Genomic DNA, 15,041 nt, shown 5'->3' on the forward strand with positions numbered 1-15,041 from the left:
ATCCAATCCAGACAGTATAAAACAGGACCCCTGTACCACTATCAGAGCCTTTTTGTCTCCACAAGGGGTCCATCTGTTGTCTCCATCTTACTCCTTAAAACTTTCTTTTCCTCAGGAAACTTTGTTTCATGCTTGCTCTGCTTTTGGTCAGTCTGGCAATTCTTTCATCAAGAGCACCCCAAGAATTGAGAATGCAGACAAGTGCCAACCCCACAGTTTCACTCAAGTCCCTCAATAAATACCTCTAACAGGATTGCTAATTAATAGAACATTTGAATGTTTCAGGTTTTACTAAATTCTATTTTTCTTGGTTCTCTAACACCCTACTTCTGCTATCCTCGTTCTTTTCATAATTCATATAATTGCCCCTGTTCCTAAACTGTTCTTTATCCATTGCTGCAACCACAGGATAGGCACATAACAGTGTTCTAATAAATACTTGTCTAAGGAGAGAAACGAATAAATAAAGCTGAATCTCATGAAAAGACTAGCAAATTTTCTGGTAAATGAGTATAAGAAGGGGAGAGGTTATGATCATGGACAATTGCCTGCACATTTAGGGTTTCTTTGTTGGATGATTTCTTTTAAAGTCAGAAAGAGGCACTGGCATTTGTCTTTTTTTTGTCTTTTTTTTTTATAATAAAATCATAGCTGTGTACCTTAATGCGATCATGGGGCACCATACACTGGTTTTATAGACCGTTTGACACATTTTCATCACACTGGTTATCATAGCCTTCCTGGCATTTTCTTAGTTATTGTTGTCTCTTGATAATGTTTAAGATATTCTGCTATTCCCTGTGTTGAGCTCTTCCTATGTCACTTTATGCATTAACATGTTAACAAAAATTAACATGTTAACAAAAGAAATCATTTGAAATAGGAAGATTAGTTCATTGGAGCAGAAGTATGTCAATATCACTACACAAGGAAAAAGATTGTCTTCCATGCAGAACTGCACCAAAAGGCACAATTTACATCTTTTTAATACCTCTATCATTTGGAGCATTTATTAGAATAATAGTAAGGCTGCCAGGACTGTTGAGGGCTTTTAGAGGTTCAAAAACAACTGTACATTGTTGTATTTAATCTTCCCAACAACCAGGAGGCAGGAACCGGCGAGAAAGGTTAACTAAGAGGGATATCAAAGCAAGCAAAATGCTACCCCTATTAGAAAATATACTTAATCAGGAATAAGTAAAATCTGAGTTCTGGTTCCAATTCTGCTTCTACCTTGAAGAGTTGACTCAGTGCCATGGATACACTGCGATTTGATTTTTCATATGTAAATGAAGAGCTTGGACAGTAGACTCTAGTTCTAAAATTTTGTGCATACTTTATCAAAGAAAATGCATTCCAGCCATGCATTTCAAAACCAGAATTCTTATTACTAAAAAAAGAAACAACATAGGCAGCCTAAGCATCATTCCAGAAGATGAGCTATCTTCTTTTTACCCTGCTGAATGGTACCTCCCTTTGCCCAGCCCCCATGCCCAAGAAAGGCATATTGAGTTACCTGGTCATATTTTTCCCCAGGAAACCACTTCTTGCTATCTTTCTTTGTCCTCTCTTCTGTTATTAATGGTCAGTGTGACTTCCAGATAAGACATTGGAAAGGCAACCCCATGGAAACAACCTACAAAATGTAAAGTTGGAAGAAGATGTACAATGTCTAGGAAGCTAGGAAGAATGCCATTTGTATATCAAAAATCTTGGTATGTAAGAGAAGGACATAAGGAAATATTGTGGGCTGTCTACCATGCCTGGACAGTTAGTAGAGGAGACAGTATAAAAGATCCCCACTACATCTAAATCAGTAGGGTGAGGGCAGGTCATGAGTAGGCACAGACAACGTCAATGTGATAAAACTGGTCTCTGAGATGATGGCCACGCCAACAGCAGGGAAGGTTTCTTCTAGAGAGGAGTGTTCCTAGAGCCAGTAGCACTTTCTATATTTAAAACTCAGAGGAGGAAATTTTTACTGTTCTCTTTTATATACAACTTTATTATTTCCAGTAATAATCATGAAATGAATTATAATGAAGTCCAGAAAAGAATTGCAAATATTAAAAATTCCTTTTTATTAAATGCCGTCAAATAATTGTGCCAGTAAAAATAATAAAATAAAACTCATTAATTAAAAACAAATAAATACTGCAGTGCCAAGAGGGAAAGTAAGTCAAGAAAAAAATACTCATAAATGGAAATAAAATATGAATGCACATGTTAGTCTGTTATAGTAATAAATAAAAACACTAAAGTTTTCATTTTTAGGACAGTTACAAATAAGTAACATGTTCAAAAATGTTTTTCTTCCCATATTTATGTTCATATACATACTTATCAATCTATAAGTTCATAGTTGGCCAAAAGCTGTTTATTTATATTAATTTTAAGTTCAAAAAGCTTTTTCAAATGAAGTAACAGATACACAAATAGGAAAAAAAAATCTTAAAAGTACAGACAGGTATCACAAGTAGTTATAGAAATCTCATTTTTACAATAAAGTTCAGAATTTGTAATGCCACTCATGTCTTTGTTTCTTCAGGATCAATTCTACTAAATCAAATCTCTGTGCAGTCAAACAATTTCCACTAAAATAGCTTCACCCGAAAATTCATCACGTTCTGTTTCTTTCAATTTACAATCACTGTGCTCTCTTTTTCATTTCATTTCTACTATTTGAATGCAGGAATACTAGTTCCTCCAGAGCTGGAAAACGGCTCCCCAAGCAAGCTGGAACGATTTTGAATCCTTACGAATTTATTCTCAAAATAACACGTGTGTAGCTAATCTACACACAATTGTAATCTACATACAATTGGAGTTCTCTGAACCACCTTCCATAATATGATGTTTATCTGATGGTAAGTAATGTACAAATTTGAAGCCATGCATGTGTTATTAAAACTCAGCAGCAGCCATGGCAATTATTTCGAACTTAGACAAACAAAATGCTTTGTTTTTTTTTTTTTGGAGGGGGAGAGAAATATTTTATCATTAGCATTGTTTAAGCTTCCTGGTACATGGTGATAAGAAAAAACAGACCGAGGTTTACCAGCGTTTTTGTTGTTCCTAAATTTTCTACAGTCCTTGCACTCCCTAATTGCCTGCACTCCAGCTGACCACGCCCAGGATCTCAACCTTTGTAGCCACTTCCAATAGCTGAAAGGTAGCCCAGTCTCCAAGTTTCTCCAGAGATAAGCAAACACCAGCTCTCTAAGATAAGGAAGGAAAATGTTGGATAACTTAGTATAACTTAGTCTATTTGTCAAAGCTCCTCTAGGAAACAAGAAATGATTTTTTTCCAAATATCTTGCTTTCAATAAAATTTAAAATAAAAAGGTAGCATTGCTACATGAAATTACAAAAATGATGACCATAAAGATGAGAGATCTTACAGAGGACTTCACACAAGAGAATGCAGAACCCCAAACACAGCTCTAGTAGATTAAGAATATGGTATATGACAAAAAGAGTATTTCAAATTATTGGGAGGAGGATTATAGGATATGTACATTAGATGTATTTTATCTAAAATCTTTATGTGAAAGAAATACATGTGCTTTCTTCCTTATTCCACAAACAAAAATAAATTCTAGATGGCCTAAAAAGTTATATGTGTAAGAATTTTTTAAAATAACCAATTCAAAAGAAGAAGGAAATATAGATGAATTTTTATTGGCTTTTAAGTTGAGAAAACAATTTCAAAGCATGGCATAAAATCAAAGATAGAAACCATAAAGAAAAGGATAGTCAACAGCATAAAAATTAAGTTTCCATACTTTAAGATAAAACCATAAACAAAAGGAAAATGATATCCTGGGAAAAACATACATTGTACAATATGTGAGTGATAAAGAACTTTCACAAGTAAAGAAGAAAAAAAAATTTCAAATGAAAAATGGACAAAGAACATGAAAAGCAATTCAATAAAACAGAAATGTGAATGTGTATCCCTCAAAAATTTTGACTTCATTTTAAAAAGGAAAATAATAAAACAACAATGAAATAACAATAATTTCCTCTGTAATTTAGAATTTATATCTTGGCTATCTCATGTTGACAAAGGATCAGCAAAATAAGTATTATCTGACATAGTACAACAACACCTCAATCACCCTTTGGGGGAGTTATAGTTGCAGCATAAATCAAAAGCTTTCAAAATGTTTTGTGACTCCACTTATAAGAATGTACATTGAGAAAAAGTTAGAGATGCACAGAAGATTTATAAAAATTTTTACTACCCTGTTATCTTTAATATAAATACAGAAATAATCTGACCAGATTACTTGAGAGAAGGCTGATTAAATAAATTCTGATGTATCTGGTAACAAAATACCATGCATTGATTGGGCAAAAAAAACTGTTGAAGAACATTAATTTATTTTAAAATATAACAGTATTAAGTGGAAAGGCAGGATTCAAAACTATCCAAGATGATTTCAATTTCTAATAATATGATTCCATTTTTAAAATTGATGATTATTCTACAATTACTTAACATTTTCTACATGTTCTATAATGATCATGTAGTATTTTCATAATCCAAAATAAAACAATCAGGTTATTAGAGGAAAAAAAATTAAACATGGGATAACTGAACTGCTGATGGCTGCCACTCTGTCTCCCTGTCTGAGGCAAGTTCTTCTTCTTTTTTTTTTTTTTTTTTTTTTGTGAGACAGTCTTACTCTGTCACCTGGGTAGAGTACCATGGTTTCATAGCTCACAGCAACCTGAAACTCTTGGGCTCAATCCTCTTGCATCGGCTTCCTGAGTAGCTGAGACTGCAGGCGCTCACTGCAACACCACAGGGTTAGTTTTTCTGGCACTTTACTGACTTTTTTACAGAGGGAGAGCAAGGCACTTTCCTTCAGGGTCTCCTTCCCTCCCAGGCCAAGTGCAATCAGTGTTGGGTTCCTGCTGATTTGTTAGTCAAGTCATTGTGTAAGATGACATGATTCACCCAGTTTTATCACCAGGCACTTCAAATGTGATAAGACTCAGTTATGGACTGAATTGTGTTCCCCCCAAATTCATACATGGAAGGCCAAACCTACAGGACCTCCAAGTGTGACGGTATTTGGAAACAAGATGGTTCCCCATGTAATTAGTTAAGTCAGGATGAGATCAGATGGGAATGAAGTGGGCTCTGATCTGGTACAACAAGTGTCCTTATAGAAAGGGACACAGAGATGTGCACAAACGCAAGACAACAGCTCATTTAAAATTCACCATAACCTCTACATTTAGACTCTGCATTCTTTTTTGTTCTCCTTCAATCCATTTCCTTTTAAATTGCTAACTTACCCCTGTATAGGCGCCTTTAAAATTCTTCAATACTTACCCAGGGAAAATGCTGTGTGAAGACAAAGAGATCAGGATGATGCTTCTAGAAACCAAGGAATGCCAAAGATTGCCACAAACCACCAGCAGCTGGGGGAGAGGCAGGGAACAGAGTCCTCCTCACAGCCCTCAGGAGGAACCAATCCTGCTCAGAACTTGATCTCAGACTTCTCGATCTTTATTTATTGGCTCCTGAACTCTTAGATAATAAACTTCTGTGGTTGAAGCCACCCAGTTTGTGGTGGTTTGCTATTTCAGCCCTAGGAAACAATACAAATCCAAGATTTTTTTTTACTTTGATCAGACATTTGTTTCTCTAAAGGTTCAAACCCCACTGGAGAGCAATTATTATTTTGTTCAGGGTAATCACTTTATAATCTTTTTACCCTGGCAAATATAAAACATAAATCCCACCTTACCATGTAGAGACCCAATGACAAGAGGCTCAAGCTCTCTGCAAAACAACAGGAAGTTGGTCTTCCCTGGGGATCAAATTGCACACCTGTGGGTATTTTTCACTAAAAAGCATGCTTTTCTCTTTGGTGCCTGGGTTGGATTCCTGAAAAGGAAGAAACTGTGGGAGAGTTACTTGGGGAGCAAGAAGTCGTCTTCTGTATCTGTTGGTACCCAGGCTGCAGACCACAGGCTGAGGAGAAAGGGTGACCCCTGTTGCTGGAGCTTGGGTTGTAGACTGAGAATCACTATTTGTAGTTTCCAGTTGTATTTTCTCTAAATTGCAAATCTCATCTGGTATCCCCAAGCTTTGGAAATATCTTCTTAAGGATTTAGACTTACTTCTTACCACAGGGAATCTGAAGCCAGACAGTGTAAGCTGCATGGGTTCAGGACCATACGGTGATGTGCACAAAAGCCATGCTGTCAGTCTAGAGACCCTTGGTTGACCAAAGGCCCAAGTGGCTACCCAGGGTCAATTTGGGAAGCACAATCAAATTCCTCTGGGGCTATTCAGAAAACACCTGTGAAAGAAAACTGGTTAAAAAAAAAAAAAAAACTTTCTGAACTCTCTCAGGATGGGACTTATACCGTTGTTTTCTAGGTACTTAATTGTTGCGTGGCCTCAAAACTGGGCAAGTCTAGGAATCTCTTCTTTTGGATACTATGCCAAACACCTGGATTTTTTTTAAAAGTTCATGTTCTCAGTATTTTTTTCTCAATTTCTTTCCATAGATTTGCCATCAGATCTGCAAAGTTATTGGAACAACAGTGAATCTCTAATACTTTGGGTAATGGATTTATTCTAAAATATTGCTACTTATTAACAAAAAATAAAGGTTGCCAAATAGTAATACTTAGCATTTTTCCATGCAGTCTTCATCTTCAGTATGTTTTGAATAGATTTGTGACTCTGTCTCCTGTCCATGGTTCAAGTAAAATTCACCATAATCCAAACTAAACTCCCTGCATCTCCCTATATTCTCCCTCAATCCATTTTCCTTCTAGCAGTTAAATTAACCCCAAATGCTAATTTACTCTTGTAAAGGCTTACTGAAAATTCTCTGATGCTTTCTCAAGGAAAAAGAATCAAATGTGTCAGCCTGGCCTGCAAGACTCAAGGCTGTGATCCTGCCTATATCTCCAGTTTCATCTAAGGCTCCAGCAGGGAATTCTTTTCCTTGCCTACATTAATTCCTAATTTTTCTTCAAATTTTAAATTTAATGTCACTTTCCACTAATCCTGAATTTAAGTCAGCTGCCTAAATCATCACACTTTTCAATTTTCTTTGATTATATCTATTTTTTCTAACCATATGTTAGCTTGATTATGTATTTGCAGAAAATTGATATTCCTCACTTTTTAGTAGCATAAAAGTATTCATTGCTCTTCTATTGAACTGTGTTCTATCCCCAGATCCTGTGCATTTCTGGTATAGTGTCGTGTGTTATAGGTGCTGAATAAATATTTGTTGACTAAGAAGGTATCCCTTAATTGTGTCTTACATGAAAAAAATATAATCAATATTTTTTGAAAGCCAAGATTTTTTTTTTTTTATTGTTGGGGATTCATTGAGGGTACAATAAGCCAGGTTACACTGATTGCAATTGTTAGGTAAAGTCCCTCTTGCAATCATGTCTTGCCCCCATAAAGTGTGACACACACCAAGGCCTCACCCCCCTCTCTCCGTCCCTCTTTCTGCTTTTCCTAACCCCCATAACCATAATTGTCATTAATTGTCCTCATATCAAAATTGAGTACATAGGATTGATGCTTCTCCATTCTTGTGATGCTTTACTAAGAATAATGTCTTCCACGTCCATCCAGGTTAATACGAAGGATGTAAAGTCTCCATTTTTTTTAATAGCTGAATAGTATTCCATGGTATACATATACCACAGCTTGTTAATCCATTCCTGGGTTGGTGGGCATCTAGGCTGTTTCCACATTTTGGCGATTGTAAATTGAGTTGCAATAAACAGTCTAGTACAAGTGTCCTTATGATAAAAGGATTTCTTTCCTTCTGGGTAGATGCCCAGTAATGGGATTACAGGATCAAATGGGAGGTCTAGCTTGAGTGCTTTGAGGTTTCTCCATACTTCCTTCCAGAAAGGTTATACTAGTTTGCAGTCCCACCAGCAGTGTAAAAGTGTTCCCTTCTCTCCACATCCATGCCAGCATCTGCAGTTTTGAGATTTTGTGATGTGGGCCATTCTCACTGGGGTTAGATGATATCTCAGGGTTGTTTTGATTTGCATTTCTCTAATATATAGAGATGATGAACATTTTTTCATGTGTTTGTTAGCCATTCGTCTGTCGTCTTTAGAGAAAGTTCTATTCATGTCTCTTGCCCATTGATATATGGGATTGTTGGCTTTTTTCATGTGGATTAATTTGAGTTCTCTATAGATCCTAGTTATCAAGCTTTTGTCTGATTGAAAATATGCAAATATCCTTTCCCATTGTGTAGGTTGTCTCTTTGCTTTGGTTATTGTCTCCTTAGATGTACAGAAGCTTTTCAGTTTAATGAAGTCCCATTTGCTTATTTTTGTTGTTGTTGCAATTGCCATGGCAGTCTTCTTCATGAAGTCTTTCCCCAGGCCAATATCTTCCAGTGTTTTTCCTATGCTTTCTTGGAGGATTTTTATTGTGTCATGCCTTAAATTTAAGTCCTTTATCCATCTTGAATCAATTTTTGTGAGTGGGGAAAGGTGTGGGTCCAGTTTCAGTCTTTTACATGTAGACATCCAGTTCTCCCAACACAATTTATTGAATAGGGAGTCTTTCCCCCAAGGTATGTTCTTGTTTGGTTTATCAAAGATTAGGTGGTTGTAAAATGTTAGTTTCATTTCTTGGTTTTCAATTCAATTCCAAGTGTCTATGTCTCTGTTTTTGTGCCAGTACCATGCTGTCTTGAGCACTATGGCTTTGTAGTACAGACTAAAATCTGGTATGCTGATGCCCCCCAGCTTTATTTTTGTTACAGAGAACTGCCTTAGCTATACGGGGTTTTTTCCGGTTCCATACAAAATGCAGAATCATTTTTTCCAAATGGCAATGTTTTTTCCAATACGATGTTGGTATTTTGATAGGAATGGCATTGAATAGGTAGATAGCTTTGGGAAGTATAGACATTTTAACAATGTTGATTCTTCCCATCCATGAGCATGGTATGTTCTTCCATTTGTTAATATCCTCTGCTATTTCCTTTCTGAGGATTTCATAGTTTTCTTTATAGAGGTCCTTCACCTCCTTCGTTAGGTATACTCCTAGGTATTTAATTTTCTTTAAAACTATGGTGAAGGGAGTTGTGTCCTTAATTAGCTTCTCATCTTGACTGTTATTGGTATACACAAAGGCTACTGACTTGTGGACATTGATTTTATATCCTGAAACATTACTGTATTTTTTGATGACTTCTAGGAGTCTTGTGGTTGAGTCTTTGGGGTTCTCTAAGTATAAGATCATGTCGTCAGCAAAGAGGGAGAGTTTGACCTCCTCTGCTCCCATTTGGATTCCCTTTATTTCCTCGTCTTGCCTAATTGTATTGGCTAGAACTTCCAGCACTACGTTGAATAGTAAAGGTAACAGAGGACAACCTTGTCTGGTTCCAGTTCTAAGAAAAAAGCTTTCAGTTTTACTCCATTCAGTAAAATATTGGCTGCGGGTTTGTCATAGATAGCTTCAATCAGTTTTAGAAATGTGCCACCTATGCCTATACTCTTCAGTGTTCTAATTAGAAAAGGATGCTGGATTTTATCAAATGCCTTTTTTGCATCTATTGAGAGGATCATGTGATCTTTATTTTTGCCTCTGTTAATATGGTGGATAGACTTGCGTATGTTAAACCAGCCTTGCATCCCTGGGATGAAGCCTACTTGATCATGATGAATGACTTTTTTGATGATAAGCTGTAATCTATTGGCTAGGATTTTGTTGAGAATTTTTGCGTCTATATTCATGAGTGAGATTGGTCTGAAATTCTCCCTTTTGTTGGGTCTTTTCCTGGTTTTGGTATCAGGGTGATGTTTGCTTCATAGAATGTGTTGGGGAACATTCCTTCTTCCTCGATTTTTTGGAATAATTTGTTCAGTACAGGAATAAGCTCTTCCTTGAAGGTTTGATAGAATTCTGGAGTGAAGCCGTCTGGACCAGGGCATTTTTTGGTTGGAAGCTTTTTTATTGTTCCTTTGATCTCAGTGCTTGAAATTGGTCTGTTCAGGAGCTCTATTTCTTCCTGGCTGAGTCTAGGGAGAGGGTGTGATTCCAAATATTGATCCATTTCTTTCACATTGTCCACTTTCTGGGCATAGAGTTTCTGGTAGTATTCAGAGATGATCTCTTGTATCTCTGTGGGATCAGTTGTTATTTCCCCTTTATCATTTCTGATTGAGGTTACTAGAGATTTTACTTTTCTATTCCTCGTTAGTCTGGCCAATGGTTTATCTATTTTATTTATTTTTTCAAAAAACCAACTCCTTGTTTCATTAATTTTCTGAATGATTCTTTTGTTTTCAATTTCATTGATCTCTGATTTGATTTTGGATATTTCTTTTCTTCTACTGAGTTTAGGCTTAGATTGTTCTTCTTTTTCCAATTCCATAAGATCTCTTGTGAGATTGTTGATGTGCTCTCTTTCTGTTTTTCAAATGTAGGCATTAAAAGCGATGAATTTTCCTCTCAAAACTGCTTTTGCAATATCCCACAGGTTTTGGTAGCTTGTGTCTTCGTTGTTGTTATGCTCAAGGAAGTTAATGATTTCCTGTTTTATTTCTTCCTTCACCCATCTGTTATTCAACAGAAGATTGTTTAATTTCCATGCCTTTGGGCGGGGTTGAGCATTTTTGTTAGAGTTGAGTTCCACCTTTAGTGCCTTATGGTCTGAGAGGATACAAGGTAAAATTTCAATTCTTTTGATTCTGTTGATATTTGTTTTGTGTCCCAGGATATGATCAATTTTGGAGAATGTTCCATGGGGTGATGAGAAGAATGTATATTCTTTATCTTTGGGATGGAGTGTTCTATATGCATCTATCAAACACAGTTGTTCTTGGGTCTCATTTAAATCTCTTATATCCTTGTTTAATTTCTGTTTAGAGGATCTGTCCAGCTCTGTAAGAGGAGTGTTAAGGTCCCCTGTTATTATGGTTTTATCAGATATCATATTGCTCAGACTGAGTAAGGTCTGTTTCAAGAATCTGGGAGCATTTAAATTGGGTGCATAGATATTTAGAATTGAAATGTCTTCTTGTTGTATTTTCCCTTGACCAATATAAAGTGACCATCTTTGTCTTTTTTGACTTTAGTTGCTTTAAATCCACATGTATCTGAAAATAAGATTGCAACTCCTCTTTTCTTCTGAATTCCATTTGCCTGAAAAATTGTCTTCCAACCCTTGACTCAGAGCTTTAATTTGTCTTTTGAAGCCAGATGTGTTTCCTTCAGACAGCAAATGGATGGCTTGTGTTTTTTAATCCAGTCAACCAATCTATGTCTCTTCAGTGGGGAATTCAAGCCATTAACATTTATTGAGATAATTGATAAGTGTGGTAGTATTCTATTCGTCTTATTTGGTGAGAGTCCATTGCTTAGTTTTATCTTTTGCATCAGTGTGGAGGTTAGGTTCTGTCCTTTAATTTCTGAGTTCTTACTTTGCTGCTGATCCATTGTGGTGGTCAGTGTGCAGAACAGGTTGAAGTATTTCCTGTAGAGCTGGTCTTGTTGTGGCGAATTTCCTCAATGTTTGTATATCCGTAAATGATTTGATTTCTCCGTCAATTTTGAAGCTTAGCTTAGCAGGGTACAGAATTCTGGGCTGAAAATTGTTCTGTTTAAGTAGATTAAAAGTAGATGACCATTGTCTTCTTGCTTGGAAAATTTCATTAGAGAAGTCTGCGGTCACTCTGATGGATTTGCCCCTGTAGGTCAACTGGCGCTTATTCCTGGCAGCTTGCAGAATCTTTTCTTTTGTCTTGACTTTGGACAGGTTCATCACAATGTTTCTTGGAGAAGCTCGGTTAGAGTTGAGGCGACCTGGGGTCCGATAGCCTTCTGAAAGCAGTGTGTCAGAATCTTTGGTGATATTTGGGAAATTTTCTTTTATAATATTCTCTAGTATGGCTTCCATTCCTCTGGGGCATTCTTCTTCCCCTTCTGGAATTCCTATAACTCGTATGTTGGAACGCTTCATAAAGTCCCATAATTCTGACAGTGAACGTTCTGCTTTCTCTCTCTTCTTTTCTGCCTCTTTTACTATCTGAGTTATCTCAAAAACTTTGTCTTCTACCTCTGAAATTCTTTCTTCTGCATGGTCTAACCTGTTGCTGATACTTTCCATTGCATCTTTAAGTTCCCTGATTGACTGTTTCATTTCCTTCAGCTCTGCTATATCCTTTTTATATTCTTCATGTCATTCATCTCTTATTTGATTCTGTTTTTGGATTTCCTTTTGGTTAATTTCCACTTTATTAGCAGTTTCCTTCATTGTTTCCATCATTTCTTTCATTGTTTTCAACATGTGTATTCTAAATTCCCTTTCTGTCATTCCTAACATTTCTGTATAGGTGGAATCCTCTGCAGTAGCTACCTCATGGTCCCTTGGCGGGGTCGTTCTGGACTGGTTCTTCATGTTGCCTGGAGTTTTCTACTGATTCTTCCTCATGAGTGATTTCTTTTATCTGTTTCCTTACCCTAATTTTCCTTTCACTTCCTCTTGCTCTTTAAGTTCTCGTGCCTGTGGAAGTTGCGGGCAGGTTTAGATGAATTGAACACATGCGACCACTTGCCGGTTTTCCACTGTTTTAGTCCTCCTCTTGAGGTCCAGAAGTCTCTCACTGTATCCTATCAGGGGTGATGATAGGCAGATCCCACCAGCCAGAGATGCCTGGAGTCCTATCTCCCCAGACTGACGGTGCCCAGATGCAAGGAAGCTGTTACTCGGCTGCCATCTTGCTCCGCCTCCCCATGACAGGATTGAAGTAACAGGGAAATGGCGCTTCCTGGGACCTGGAAATTTTCACTTTCTGTGAAATCCTGTGGTTCTGTGGGGGCTCGAAAGCCAAGATTTTTTTTTAAATAGTGATGAAATCTATGTTAAAGTACATCTTTCAGCCTAAAAGTTTTCTTTCTTTTCTTTTCTCTTTCTTTTTCTTTTCTTTTTTTCTTTTTCCTTTTTTTTTGAGACACAGTCTCATTCAGTTGCCTAGAGTGCCCATGGCATTAGCCTAGCTAACAGCAATCTCAAATTCCTGGGTTTAAGCAATTCTACTACCCCAGTCTCCCAAGTATCTAGGATTACAGACACCACCACAATGCCTAGCTCTTTTTTTTTTTTTTTATTCTTAACAAAGATGGGGGACTGGCTCTTGCTGTGGCTGGTCTTAAACTCCCTGAAATCAAGGGATCCTCCCACCTTAGCCTCTCAGAGTGCTAAGATTACAGGCGTGAGCCACCACACTTGGACTAGCCTATAATTTTTCAACTTCTCAGAAGCTAACCTAGCAAAGCTTCTCACCATAGCCACCATTATGATAAAACAAGAATGTGTGGGAGTCTATTGTTGAGATACACTTGACTAAAACACAACCAGAATAGCTTAATCTCCCTCCTCTTGCTTGGACATGATTTTAAAATTTGTTCTTCAGCTTTAAATAAGCACTAGTCTCCCTCTTTCCATTTATTTTCTCCCCGAAAGAATATATAATCCCTTGATCTTGCTCTAATACCATCTAGGTATTAAAACTCTGGTCTCTGGTTTCCTTATCCATCAAATGAGAAAAACACAGCTTCCCAACTGACAGAGCTATTTTGATAATCGAGTGGTTGATTATTAAAAATTTAAAAGCTCTTATAACACAGCAAAATTTTAGGTACAGAACTGTTCAGCAAATATTTACAACTGTTAATATCCATAGCTACATGTTGGATTTCCAAAGAGTTTATTTAACAGAGTGTCACTAGTGTTTGTATTTGCATGCATACTCCTTAGAAAGTCTAGGAAGAAAGAACAAAGAAACTCACAAAGCAAGTTTGATTAATAAAATAGAAACAATGAATCTGTTAAGGTAGGAATAAATTACCAACTCTAGTTTTATGTATTTTATTTCTGAAGTTTATGCAAGTTCTCTTATATATAGTCTTCGTTCTCAATGTTGACAATTTTATTAGTAATACTGAAACATTTTAAACTATCATTACATTTAATCTTCTTCCTAAAGCTCCTTGTTTCTTTGGCAGTAAAGACATAAATTGTCATTGCCTATTCCTATTGAACTTTGAAGCATAAAATTCTTTTTGCTTAGCTAATCTAAATCAACCATATAATGTAGCCCCTTTGGGTAATAATTATACCTGAAATATATACTCAAGTAGAAGAAAGAAAAACATCTCAATTCCAGCTTCTTTTCATTTAGTTTTATGATAACTGATTTATGTATTTCTCGGGTCTCCTATTCAACAGGAATAAACCTCTCCACCTCCTGGGATATTTGAAAATATATGCCAATGAATTATCTCATTCCCCTCAACCCACACACACACAATTTTTAATGAATTAGCATAAAGGACACATCATAGGTCATTACTTGTCACTGTATTATTATGATAAATGTATTTTTAAATCAACTTAAAAACAGCAAGATTAAATGTTAGTAAATAGCACTCTAAATATGGTTGCCAAGTGTTCTATCTAAGCAATTTTACTTCCACACCTATGTCAAGAAATTTCTTATTTCTTCAAACTATTTTTACTCTCTGTAAGAAATTTTTCACATCATCATCAATAACTTAGGAGATTAATATTGATATAGGCATTTGATGCTTATTTGGAAAACAGTTCTCCATTGGGCCATAAAATTAAACTCTAGGTCAGTTTCAAGATTCTTTTTATTTTTTTAATGAGAGTATTAAAGGTATAAATATTCTGCAAAACGTTAAAATGAGATTTTGGTTTTGTTCATAGTTGTTTTTGCAATAAGATGATTAACTCATCAAGGCAATTTACTTGGCATATCAGAATGTCTTCTATGACAGCAATGGCTCTCGGTGGGAGAAAATTGTGTAATTTACCTATCGAAATCCTACCACCAGCCTTCTCCCTCTTTCTCTTTCATGTTCTCTGTCTCACACGCACACACACTCTCTCATACACACGCATTCTCTCTGTCTCTCATCCACCCAACTTGGATGATCTAGAAACAAAAACAACAAGCACCCCTTTGCACCTCACCTTTTCTCCCCCGGG

Source organism: Nycticebus coucang, chromosome 15, assembly GCF_027406575.1.
Source record: "Nycticebus coucang isolate mNycCou1 chromosome 15, mNycCou1.pri, whole genome shotgun sequence".
NCBI classification, from domain to species: Eukaryota; Metazoa; Chordata; class Mammalia; order Primates; family Lorisidae; genus Nycticebus; species Nycticebus coucang.